The sequence below is a fragment of the Ostrea edulis genome, chromosome 1, assembly GCF_947568905.1.
Source record: "Ostrea edulis chromosome 1, xbOstEdul1.1, whole genome shotgun sequence".
Taxonomy (NCBI): Eukaryota; Metazoa; Mollusca; class Bivalvia; order Ostreida; family Ostreidae; genus Ostrea; species Ostrea edulis.
This window is the reverse complement of record NC_079164.1, coordinates 36,399,025-36,412,618: the sequence shown is the minus strand read 5'-3', so window position 1 is coordinate 36,412,618 and position 13,594 is coordinate 36,399,025. Positions and strand designations below refer to the sequence as shown.

At 34.0% G+C, this 13,594-nt stretch overlaps 1 long non-coding RNA gene across 1 annotated transcript in view; it reads right to left on the bottom strand.

Moving 5' to 3' along the window:
• Positions 1-13,594, bottom strand: part of LOC125657962 (uncharacterized) — a 78,197-nt gene that overhangs the window by 58,108 nt on the left and 6,495 nt on the right. Inside the window, exon 2 of the long non-coding RNA XR_008798084.1 lies at positions 7,521-7,545. This is a non-coding gene — a long non-coding RNA (uncharacterized LOC125657962). The remainder of the gene's footprint in view (positions 1-7,520; positions 7,546-13,594) is intronic.

Below are 13,594 nucleotides of genomic sequence, written 5' to 3'. Positions count from 1 at the left end.
GCCCTCTCACTACTTAAATATATCGATTTTAAACAAATGACCGCAAACATTTCAAAGTTCATTCCAAGTGTTGATAAAAAATGACAAAAAATATATTGGGTCCCGTGCCTTTTAAAGGCCATATTTGTACTTTTTTACAACACATAGCAATCTGCAGTAAATTACACACTTCATTTTAAGCACACCCCTACCATGGTCATTTCCGCAGTCATTTCTCGATTTTGTGCGATAATTTTTCATCCTGACAATTAATTTGAACCTCTATAATATTTCTTTCAATTCCAAATAATTTCACTCTTGATATTAGCCAATCACGCAACACCTAGACATTTATACCTCCGCTCAATCGGGCGTACACATTAAAAAAAAAAAGGAAAAGAAAAGAAAGAAAAACCTAAATGATACAAACATAGGTGAAAAATAAGTGTCTGCAGTATCTGCGGTACATTAGTCTCCCTCTTGGTACTGATATCTTGGATATCTTGTTAGTGTTACACCTTTCCGGGTCTAAACCGTTGTCGTTACGGCATGTTTTTCTCTATTATTGTTCCGGCAAGTTGTGAAACCGATCAAATTACAAAATGAAGAAGATTTAAATTTCATGATCCCCGGGGTTGCGATTTTGACCCCAGGGCGAAGCCAAACTTGGCATATATAGTGTTTATGTGTAAAAAAAAAAACAAAAAAAAACAAAACAAAAAAACCTATTATAGATTAGATCTTTTGCCCTGGACCCAGACCCCTCGCCGTACAATAGGCGTACACATTAATTAACTCAGGCTACGCCACTGGCTCCGTATTTCGATACCCTACAATTCCAATATCATTATTCATAGGAGAAAGAAATCCAGGAGAATTGACACTGTACGGAATTTGATATTGCATATTTGCAACATCCTGGGGTTGTTTTGATATGTTGTGCTTCTTTTCTTTTTTTTAAGGTAATTGAGTTGATTTCAACAACACAGAACGAAATTTTAAAAGAAAATTAAAGTGTCTGTATATATTTGTTCTTTTATACATCAAAATAGACATATATATACATGTATACATATTTACAAGACGAATGTCTCTTAATGACTGCACGAGCACAATCGTCACTATTTCATTTCAAATTACTTTCTTAAAATTAATGTCTCGATATCAAGTCCAAACAAATCGTAAATTTCAATAAATAGGTGGATTATATATAAGGAACCTAAAGCTCATTGGGCGTCTCCACCCTCAGCCAATGACAGGTAAAATTGGGTTGGCTAAGTGGGAATGGGTTGGAAGTGGAGAACAAAAGAATTTAATCAGAGATAGCTATAGTCTGTTTTTCATATTCTAGATTTAATTTAAATCCAGCATTTAGTAACTGGAAATTTTAAGTAAATAACAGTTTTATTCTTTTATTATTGACCTTTCTTGTGCTGATTATATCATTTGTCTTTATTGTCATTTTTGTTCACACTTTACGAATTAATTATCTTAAATTGGGACTTAACTTTGATATACTCTAAAATACAAGAACATTTTTTCTAAGTTTTTGTTGAAAAACAGCATTTCATGGCCATTGGATCTCTGAAAATGTTGGCAAAGTGGGAATAAAGCGCACAGTGTAATGTTTTATCTGTACCTCTTTATAGCATTGCTATGCTAGGGGGGAAATCAAAGCAATCCACACACTGGATGTATAACGGAAATAACAATCAAAATATATAACATTGTAAAAATATCAAAGAAGTCAGAGAGTAATGTTCATTCATAAAGTAAATTCATATTGAAAAGTGGATAGACCTAATGTCTGTCTCGATGAAATCTTAATGTCTTCTATGAAAAGCTAATGTCCTTGATACAAACATCCATGTTTATATCAATGAAAGGTGAAGATAACGAACAGTGATCAATCTCATAACTCCAATAAGCAATACAAAATAGAGAGTTGGGCAAACACGGACCCCAGGATATGCCAGAGGTGGAATCAGTAGGAGTAAGCATCCCCTATCTACCGGTCACACCCACTGTGAGCCCTATATCTTGATCAGGTAAACGGAGTTATCCGTAGTCAAAAACAGTGTGCCAAGAATATCGCGTCCAATATCATCATTTAAGATCCTCTGTACACTACTCAGAAAAACTTCTCACACACATTAAGAGCAATTCTCTGTAAGGACCAAAATATTGCGTCACGCACTGAAAATTGTTCCACTATAAATGTCATCATAAAAGAAAGGGGAGGGGGTTGTATTGTAATCTTAAAATAAGTACTATATCTGACAGTTTTATTTAACATTAACATTGTTAATTTCACCTACTTTTCAATATTTAAGGTTATAATAAGATAAATGTTCTATTTATTTTAATAGTGTTCCAAACATTTGTTCATCACGTACATTAAAAACAGATTGTTCTATTCATGTGAATTATGAAAAGGAAACTTTCAGCTTCTCTCTCAATCACCCCTCTCTCTCTCTCTCTCTCTCTCTCTCTCTCTCTCTCTCTCGTGTTATAATATACTGGAACAATTGCACATGTATTGGAAAATGAATTTTTATTAATATTTTTTACATGCATCAGATATAAATTTCTAGTAGAAAACTTATCAAGAATTGGAATATATTGTATGCATATGTGTCTGTATGTGATATTTGTGTGCAATGGAGATATTCATTCTACATGCAGTTTTAATGTGATTTAGGTTATAGGTTACATCAACTAATGTCAACTAGCCAGACATACATAACCAGGATGCACAGTCAGAAGGAATCCAGAGTATTCAGATTTGTCAAGTCAGTTTGGAATAACCTCAGTTTAATGATTTTATCAAGACTTAAAAGTTGTTGGGTTTTTTTTTCAACTTTTGTCAGTGCACAACAATGCTTTACAGTAGCATTAGGAAGCAAAACAATGTGAACTTTCATTATCTGATTATTGAGCAGAAGACACAAAGTGAAATCTTACAAACATGTACTTAAGTACTTGAAATTCGGATTAAGTTCTTAATTTGTAAAGTTGTATGATAATTTTAGGTCAATATTTACTTTGAAAAAAAGTGGATGTAAAGCTATAAAACTGAAGTCTAATATTCAATGCTAAAAGAAAGCACAGCAAATATGCACCACTGGCAACTAATTTTTTTTTCAATTGATATGTTGATACCTGCAATTCTGAATTAAATTTTATTTTGAAGTTGAATTTGAATATTCTGATTGTTGAAACTGGCTGGTTTATCAATTCAATATTAGACATAATTATATTGTTTATTTAAGAGTTTTGTTGCCACAGCAACCGTTTTATCAGTTATATTTTGATCTCTTTATGTCAATTTTACTGTTGAAAAATTAGTAATCAATCATTTTGATAAGATAGTCTTGTGATTATGTGCATAATAAAAATATATTTAAACTTTAATAAAGAAGGAAATTTGAAAATTTGAATTTTATGCATTTTTTGTATATTTATAGAATTTTCGTACATGATTTGCCCACTCAGTTTATTCCATAATATGAAATACTGAGGTTAGTCATATGCAATTATAATATGCATATTGCTGTAAGGTGCTGGCTTTTCCTGTGAATAGGTGATGAACATAGCAATTTTCATCAATTTTTGTGCACTTGACAATGAGCCGTTCAGATGTGTTTCCATGACAACGTTAGCTAATTCGTTGTTAACGATAAAACTCAAACTTATGGGAATTTTCAGCTATTGATATGTTAATTTACCAATACTGATTTCAAAGATAGGGAAGAGTTGCTACTAATTTAGTTATTGGGCTTGTAAAAATGTAAGTGTTTACAATTATAGCTATGAATTAGAGTGCCCCCAAAGGTCAAAATCCACTACCATGGTATAATAGAACATGTTATGAAAAACTCATGACGTCACAATTGAATCTAAAATATCGGTGTTTTTTAAAGTAACTTTATAAAGTGTGCCATTATCAAACTTCAATATCTTTGTTATTACTACAGATATTTAGGTCTCGTTTTCGATTTCTGAATCAGTATGTCATGCAACATCTAAATTAAAATAAAAATATCAAATTGTGAAAATTTTGCCATAAGGTCGATTTCTATCTGGCGAGGCTCATATATTAATCACTGTTCGTTATCTTCACCTTTTATATAACATGCTTTGAGATTTTATGAAAATGACAAAATTTTGATATTAAAAATTTCTGTACTTTTTCTATGACTATTTCCCGGTTTCTGAGAGGTAAAGAAAAATTAGTCTTTAAATACGAAGGGGCCAGATACCACGTGAATGCGTTGTGAACGGTATTGCGTAATGAATGATCTTGTTATAGAAAAGATTCTTTCGAAATGCCCAAGGTGATAGATTCGTGAAATGATCAATATTGATTTCGTTTCGCAGCGACAACACATTGGATACAAAATTTAACTGAAGATATTTGTAATAAAGCGGAGAAAATTATGTGATTTCCGTACAGTCAGGTTGATAAGCTTGTGACATTTTATCCAGGCCTTCATAAACACCAATATCATTTTTGCCACATTTACTTTAGCAAATTCATTTCCTGACGACTACCCGGCACATGATATTGTTATTCAGAAATCTTTTATGAATTCTAAAGGAGATTTCCTGGGGCAGCATTGCATAGATTAATCTCGTTTGAATAATTGGCTTGGCTGGATAATTGGACTGACGCCTTCATCGAATCTCGGATCAGTCCTTCATAATTCGTGTCTGTAAATTTACATTCAGCTTCGATCGGTTCTAGCAATTAATGTTCACTTCAAATAATATCTCGTGATATTAAAGAGGCCCCATCTGTTTTATTTCATTAGGGACATTTAGTAACCACCGATACAGGTACTGTCAATCGCTAATAAAACAGATACTCTAAATCTGGTATGGACAGTTTTTACACATAACAAATAAAATAAAACAGATTATAGGAACTTTTCGCTTTTCGGAGATAAATAATTCCTGAAACTAAGAATTTGTTTAATAAATAAAGTCTTTTGTATGTTTGTTTGACCGTTTCCTTTCTTCATATTGTAGATAATCTTCTAAAACAATCATTATACACGCACTTTCTATAGAAAGTTCAGGTATAGTGTTGTGGTCCGTCCGTCCCTATTTCGCGCTTTCTTCTTCCAATTCCTCTTTCATTTTAAATAGTAATCAATTAATCTTTATGATAATGATAGATGGGGTCCGGTAGATGTGCAATAAAATTCCGAAGTATTCATTGTCGCCCTGGGGGGCCAAATAGACGTTCTAAAGGATGTTTATTTTTTACTAAAATCTGGTTTCTAGAACTCCTTACATTGTATGCAGTAGCAAAATCATCTTTTGGAATGTGATTGGTGGTGCCCTGTAGATGAGCAATAAGTTTTCGGAATTTCCATTTTCATCCTTGGGGCAAATGGGGGTAAAAAAAACCGACGTTTTTCAACGAAACAACCCTTGTAAATTCTTTTACATAACGAGTTGGGCAAACACGGACCTTGGGCATACCAGAGGTTGGACTAGGCGACAAGGATGAGCAAGCACCCCACGTCCACTTGTCATACCCGCCGCGAGCCCCTTGTCCCGATCAGGCAAACGGAGCAATCCGTAGTCAAAATCAATGTGTTAAGAACAGCCCTACAATCGGTATGACACACTTTAAACAGCATTTGACCCAATGATAGGTTGTATAGGCAAACTAGATCGTTATAACGACCATAGAATTTGCGAAAGGCGACCGACTTTAAACAAGACTTTTGAAACCCCTGTAACATCAACCTGTTTGTCAGTAGCCTGCCTCGATTTGGAACCTGATCATACGCAGAACAAATCCCTGTGTATCGAACCAGTCGAGAGACACAAACACCATATACAGGCGATGATGGAATACCGCTACACAAACACGGGGGATTCACGATGGAGAGGCTTAAATCATCCCGTTTGTCATGAATTATACTGGTGTAAAGCGTGTAGTTCATGTCCCCAAGTATTTTCAACAATGAAATTATTTCTTTGATGAAAGTTTCTCAAAACAACATTATGGTCAATTGTTTCATAATATATTACCATTATATGGTCATTTTTCAACGGCGGGTCAAAATTTGACACCTGCAGATGAAACAGCCGATATATTCATTATGAAAAGAAATATTTACTGCAAACTACATTATATGTACAAACACTACTATCATTTGTGAAAGAAGTCAGTATTCACTGTTCCTGATTATCGGGTCAATATTTACTGGTCAAGATCATTAGATCAATATTCACTGTTTCCGATCATCAGGTCAATATTTACTGGTCAAGATCATCAGGTCAATATTATTTACTGGTCAAGATCATTCAGAATGATAAAAGAACGACTTTTTTCTTCGAAGGACATTTTAATGATCATTTTCATATTTGCTTATACAAAAAAATCTGTTACACATCAAACTATCCAATCAAACCGCATGCGATCACTCATATTATGATCTGATGAGATGCAACTTACTCTAATTCTATTAGGACATAATCCATTAACTGCTCCTTAATTAGTCCCCAACATTCAATCTATATCGTTGAAAATAATTACGTACATTAAAGTTTTGAAATCACACGAAAGCTAGCTAAGCAGTATCTTCTGTTCATGCTATTTCTAAGAAGCATACCAACTGATTAAGATCCCAAATATCTATCATCACAGTTGCGATATAATTTCTTGATTTCATTTCTTAGTTTGGCGACTGGGTAGGATGAAGGTCTTCATAGTCTCATCATTATTTGTTCATAATCAGTTTTATTAAGCAATAAATATGGTAATAATCACCACACTTCCGGTAACGGAACGTCTCCACTCCTTGTATTGTTCCGTTTTTTCTGTGTTTTAGTCCTCCTTGATTATTTTTAGATGTATCATCCGAAGAGCTAAGCAATTCCTCATGTTCATCCTCACACAGCGCTAGTTGAGAACGGTCCCCTTTTCGCAAATTCATATGCTCCAGCCCACCACGTAATTTAAAATATAGTCCAATAAGGTGCAATGTTGTTTACAGATGCTTTTGAGGCTTGTCTCCACCTAGTACACCGCTGGACCTCAAAATGTTTTCTTCATCCTCCTTTATTAGCAACACTTGTTTCTTTGTACCACCGATATTATCCTTTGCCTTTGTTTTCATTGCATTATCCAAAGTGTTTCCAATTTGCAATAACTCATTATCTAAACTAAAAAATTGTTCTTACGTCCTAGTGTATCCATATACAATCGTAAGCAAATAATAAAACTGTACATCGTTTCGGATCCGTCAACCCCCCTTTTTTGCTTCACAAATAAAAGGTGATATCCTTCGTCATATGTCCTATATCAACAAGAAAAGGACTTATATCCGCACGGACTTTCGATATTTCATTGCCATATTTTTGCCACTCTTTGAATGTGTCAGCGACCCATCGTATTTTCGACTTAAATTTTTATGAAATCATTGAAATAAAATAAAATATTCTAAACTTAACTGTTTTGATTGCAGTTCTGAGATCTCCGTGTCTGTTTATGATTTCTCGAAACGATATTCTTTTTCAACCTTTCCTCTGACTCTTTCCCGGTTTCTAGAAAGGAAAAGAAAAATTAATCTTTAAATACGAAGGGGCAGATACCACGTGAATGCATTGTTATCGGTATTGCATAATGAATGATCTTATGAAAAGGTTTTGCTCAAAACGTTCAATGTGATTAATTTGATTACATAATTTTTAACACAGAAAAGTATCGCAGCGTTTTTGTGATATGATACAAAATTTAATCTGACATATTCGTGATACGCCAGTTAGTGTATATCCAACACAGCAACAAACACTCAGTTGTAAACGCAGCACATTTATTTTACCGGAAACGTAAGATGAATAGAAAAGTGACAAAACATAGAACCATACCGGTTACATAATGCTAACCCGGAATGCAAGTAATTAACATACTGGTGTCACCATTTTTGGGAGTTGAACTATGTTCAATCTCCCTGGGTCATCACGCACTTTTCTGCGCAGTAATTTGTATTGATTTGTATAGTGGTCGTCAGCGGGGGTTCTGTGTCAGCTGATTTACTCCTAGGTAAATCAACATAAACTTTTATAAACATCCGCCATTAAATAATCCATGTAACTTTTCTGAATTAATCTAATTTTGATAATTGACATGTAAATAAATGCATTGATATTGTATTCAAATCAATTTGAATACAAGATTTCGATCAAATTGATACTGATAGACATAGAAAAATAAAAGATAAGGTTGAAAATTGTCGTTTGTAGCGCAGCGTCACCTATAAACATTGATAGGGAAACGAACGATAACTGCACACAAGCCCTATTGACACCGTGGCGCGAAATATCGAATATGGTGCGAAACCTCAGAAAATTTACAAGAAATAACTCTACAACATTGTGTATGTGTATATATTTGGGTTTTTTTTAATGTGATATAAAAAAAAATGCTTGATGTTACATGTAGATTGAATTAAAACACGTCATTCCCAGTCAACAACTTTCGATTGGGATCGGAATACGAAATAAAATTTCTTATATCCGGTGGCAAAGTGAAACTGCTTCATGCTTCAAGTTATTGAATTACGTAGTAATTGCACGTTACACATTAGAGAACTGTTCCTTTTAATAAAGAAAGTCACAAAATAGATACAAAATGAGTGTACCTTATTCATTACTGTTACCGAGCTTTCGTCGACTATAATCTCGAAATGGCGTGTTTCGCTGCGCTTGATGACTGTAAGGTCCACATTTTCTACGTGAGTAGTGTGATATTTGTTTATGAATTTTTTGCGAATACATGGTATGTCTCGGCTAAGAATAATGGAAACTTTCTCACCTATGTATGTAAAGACATATTAATCTCTATTTTTAAAAATGTAGAACACTTTTATCAAATGACAATGTTTGAAAACGCTTAGAGCCCCGATGTCAGAATTTCCTTTTCCAAGACATCAATATGTCAAATTCATTATCCTTTTTGAATAGTATGTACCATATTTTGTACCAGTTATCCATTTTGAATCCCCTATTACAATGGGATTTTGCTGCACTCTGCAATGTTTGAGTGGATGTCATGAGTGTGTGTCAAACAGAAATTTTAAGAGCATGGAATAAGGTGCTGCCATGTATTACTTCACTATCAAAGTTTAACCCAGTTGCCACAATGTTGAATTTATGCTGCAAAAAGGATTGGAAATTGCTCTGGTCAAAACACATTGTTTATTTGTCTACAGATGAAAGAGACATGAGGATTCTCCCTCACAAACTGAAAAAAAAAAATAGTTATGGATCTTGTACATGTATAGTTTATTAATCACTATAGATTTCCAACATCACAAGTCTGATTACACTATATGCTTTCCATACTGTCAGGTTCATTCACCCCCTGTTTGAGCCACAGTATAATATCCCAAATACCTTGGCAATAAATAACATTATTTGACTAGTGTTTCATTTTTAGCGGAGTTGCGGTGAAGTCGAACTCGGCTTATGATCTGATGAAGTGCCTTTGGGCGGGCAGGCGGGCACGCATCAACATTTCATTTCAACACCATAGCTCTTGAGCAAATTATAGGATCTCATTCAAACTTAGATGGATTGTCACCCTCAGTAAGATGAGGAAGCCTATCGATTCTGGGGTCACTAGGTCAAAGGTCAAAGTCATTGGCTATAAATAGACTGAAATTTGGAGAAAATTTTGTTTTCCGCACCATAGCTCTTGAACGAATTATAGGATCTCAATCAAACTTAGATCGATTAAGTAAGACAAGAAGCCTATTGATTCCGGGGTCACAAGGTCAAAGTCACAGTGGCTATAAATAGACTGAAATTTGGAGAAAATTTTGTTTTCTGCACTATAATTTTTTAACAAATTATAGGATGTCAATTAAACTTAGATGGATTATCGCCCTTGATGAGACAAAGAAGCCTATTGATTTTGGTCAAGGGTTAAAGGTCAAGGTCACAAAGGATTTAAGTCGGCTGAAATTTATGTATGCAAAATTTTGCTCCCTGCTTCATATTTCTTGAAAACTTTTCTGCCGGTTCCCTCTATGCCCATTCCTTGCGCAACTCAGCTTGTGCATTTCCGATGCCCGACAATTTTTAATTTTTTTGCATTTCATTTATTTTGAGTTATTATACAATTATTTACCATTCCATTGATCCTCTACAGGACTGTAGTATACTCAGGTGACAGTTTAGCATATTGGACTACCTTTTCAAGTAATGAATCCTTAGAATTAGCTATAATTAGGATTAAACTTGAATGTATATATATACAGGGGGAAAACTTCATAACTGCAAGGCATTGATAACCATATTGATTTGAATGTTTGGGCCATAATATATGGTCACATTTTTCATGAGAATATAAAGGGGTGAAATTCTAGAAAACAACAACACGACTTCAGTGACTCTAGGAGCGTTGTGGCCCATGGGTGTTTGCTGTTGTAACGCTTTGAAAAACAACAACAGTTGATTTGTATCTAAAATCATGATAATATTCAGTCATTTATCCCCCTACCCTTCCAGTACTATATTTTCTAACTGAATTTCCACAATGTTCAACTCCCACGAGTACTTTAAGTACTTTGATTTCCTTTTTCTCTTAAAACATTACTATTGAATACACATGCCAAATCTAGAAAAATGCAATATCTAGAGAGAATAACCTCCTACACTTTACATAAACCACAACTCTGTGGCCAGGAGAGTACATTGAGGTCAAGCTTCCCGACGACATGACAAGTCCTGATGAGTACAACACATTTTCACTTGAATCCCACCGCTGCCACCACGCCAGTTAGTGTATATCCAACACAGCAACAAACACTCAGTTGTAAACGCAGCACATTTATTTTACCGGAAACGTAAGATGAATAGAAAAGTGACAAAACATAGAACCATACCGGTTACATAATGCTAACCCGGAATGCAAGTAATTAACATACTGGTGATATGGCACGCGCGAATCACATTAATTAGATAAACCTACTTTAACGGAGATAAACTAACTTTATCGACCGTTAATCCTAGTTTTTCAATTTGATAAATTAAGTTTATCGTCGTTAATTCGAATTAACGACCGTTAATTCAAATTAACCACCGTTAATTCGAAATAACGATCGATAATACAAGTTCTTGGTCGTTAAACCCACTTTATCTGTTGTTAATGCCTTATCGATCGTTAATTCGAGTTAACGACAGATAATCCGGGTTTTTCAAGTCGTTAATGGTAATTAATGGACAGCCAATCACAGCCGTCGATGCAAACACAAACAGTTTAGAAAAGACTCCAGAAGAAAGTTGTCTGACACACACCCCCACTCCCAACAACATATAGAGTAAAGGGGAAAGTGCTGCTGGTAGATAGTTGCACAAAACAAAACAATAGGAAATAATCCTTCCGATGATTTCAAAAGTTCCATTGAAGAGGTGCCTATGATCCATGGATGGAATTTTTTGTGCATTTCCAATGAAGTATTTCAGAAACATTGCCCTGAAAAAGCAGGGGAACATCTCTCTTGTCACACCATCAAGGTCTAGATAATGCTTTTGAAATGTACCTTAAATTTTTTCAGAAAAATGTGATGTTTTCTTTTTTTTCAAAGGATATGGAACAAGTAGAAAATTACTTAATTGGCTTTAGACCTGGTATGACAATGACAATGAACTTTATTCTCATAAACTGTAACACAGTGCAGAGAAAATACATATGTACAAGGTGTACAAACAATATAATAGACAAAATTTAATAATGCTTGAAGAAGGGATTATAATTAACCAAGAGAGACAACTCTCTCAATTATATTATCTAACAATTTACAAATTTTGCTAAGTTGATTAACATTTGCCACATTAAAACAACTTGTAAAGGCAAACCTTAATGGGCTACAAATTGTGACTTCTGCTGAATTAATAAGGCTATGTCATGATACAATTGTAATTTATATCAGCAATTAGACAACTATGTATACATGAATTTGGCAATTCAAAATGAATGTAGCCCATCCATTTGTTGTGTTTCCTATTCATTTTGAAGTCAATTGATTTTACTCAAATATGCCATGAAAAGATCATGAAATTTATTTACTAAAAAGATATAATAATTTAACAAGCTAGCTATTATGATATAGTCTGACACAAATATGATAAAAAAGTAATGATTTGAAAGTTTGTCCAGTCTATTTGTTTATGTAGTTAAAGGTTTATTTAATATCCAAATACGTAACTGTATATATATATATATATATATATATATATATATATATATATATATATGCTTATTGATAGCTGAAGAAGCTAGCATAGTTCGACAAGGAGTCCGGTATCAGAAAAAAATTCCATGCATTTATTATGATTTTAGAAAAATGGGCCTCTACTACATGTGTGTACATATATACTTTAGATATAGATTTAGTCAATTTAAACTGTAAAATTGTAACATCTAACTCAAATCTATTCTGTACATTAGTTTATATAGACAATAAACTGTGAAGCCACTTACTGTCTAACATCTTTTCTTGTTCGTCGTGGAGACTGAACTAAATGTAAGTTAACTACTAGTATACTAGTATGGGTCGTGTCAAGAAGCCTTACACGGATACAGGTAACGTTACATGTCGTAAGATGAAGGGGGGGAGGGGGCATATACCCCAAACACACAAACAAAAGAGGAGACTAAGCCCCCATACACCAGGCCTCGGGAGATCTGACACAGCTTTGAAATCCTTTATGGATACAACTTGGACCGAGTTTTAACCATCGTATTATTAATAAATTAATTAACGTTATTGCAGTACAACTATGAAAATTTAATCCATAGAGAATCTAGCCTAACATGAAAATATATTCTAATACAAAGTAAATTAGCGATATTCTGATAATAAACTGCAAATAATAAAAACTCTTTCGCACACCACGTCAACCAATCAAAATCAGCGTTACATCGGTAAATGCGAGTGATAAACCCGGTTTATCTATCGTTAATGCAAATTAAAATTTCTTTATATGTTTAACAATAACATTACAACTCATATTAACAGTCGATAATGTGAGATAAAAAATGTAAACTACCGTTTAACCCACTTTATCGACTGTTAATTCGAGTTAACGTGATAAACTAACTTTATCGATCGTTAATTCGAATTAACGCCGTTAAACTAGGATTAACGGTCGATAAAGTTAGTTTATCTTCGTTAAAGCAGGTTTATCTAATTAATGTGGTTCGCGCGTGCCATATCGGAGAATTTTGATAAGTGACATCCTGAAAAGTCGGCGTGATAAGCTGGTGATATTTTTCCAGGTCTTTCATATACACCATTGCTATTTTTCCAAATTTACTTTAAGAAATTGTTGGTCAATTTTGAAAGAAATCTGAACAATATCGATAAACTGACTTTTCGCGCGAAATATTGTGTCATGTAGTTATTGGGTTTCAGCCACCCCCATATTTTTACCGGTGTGTCGTATGATATGTAATAACTTGACTAATGTTTGCAGTAAAAGAGCGGTAACTCTTACAGCTGTTAAAAATCCGGAACATCGGGCACATAAGGTTTTGACTTTTGCTGTTGCTGAAACCCGCGAAATAAATACATGTTATACATCAAGT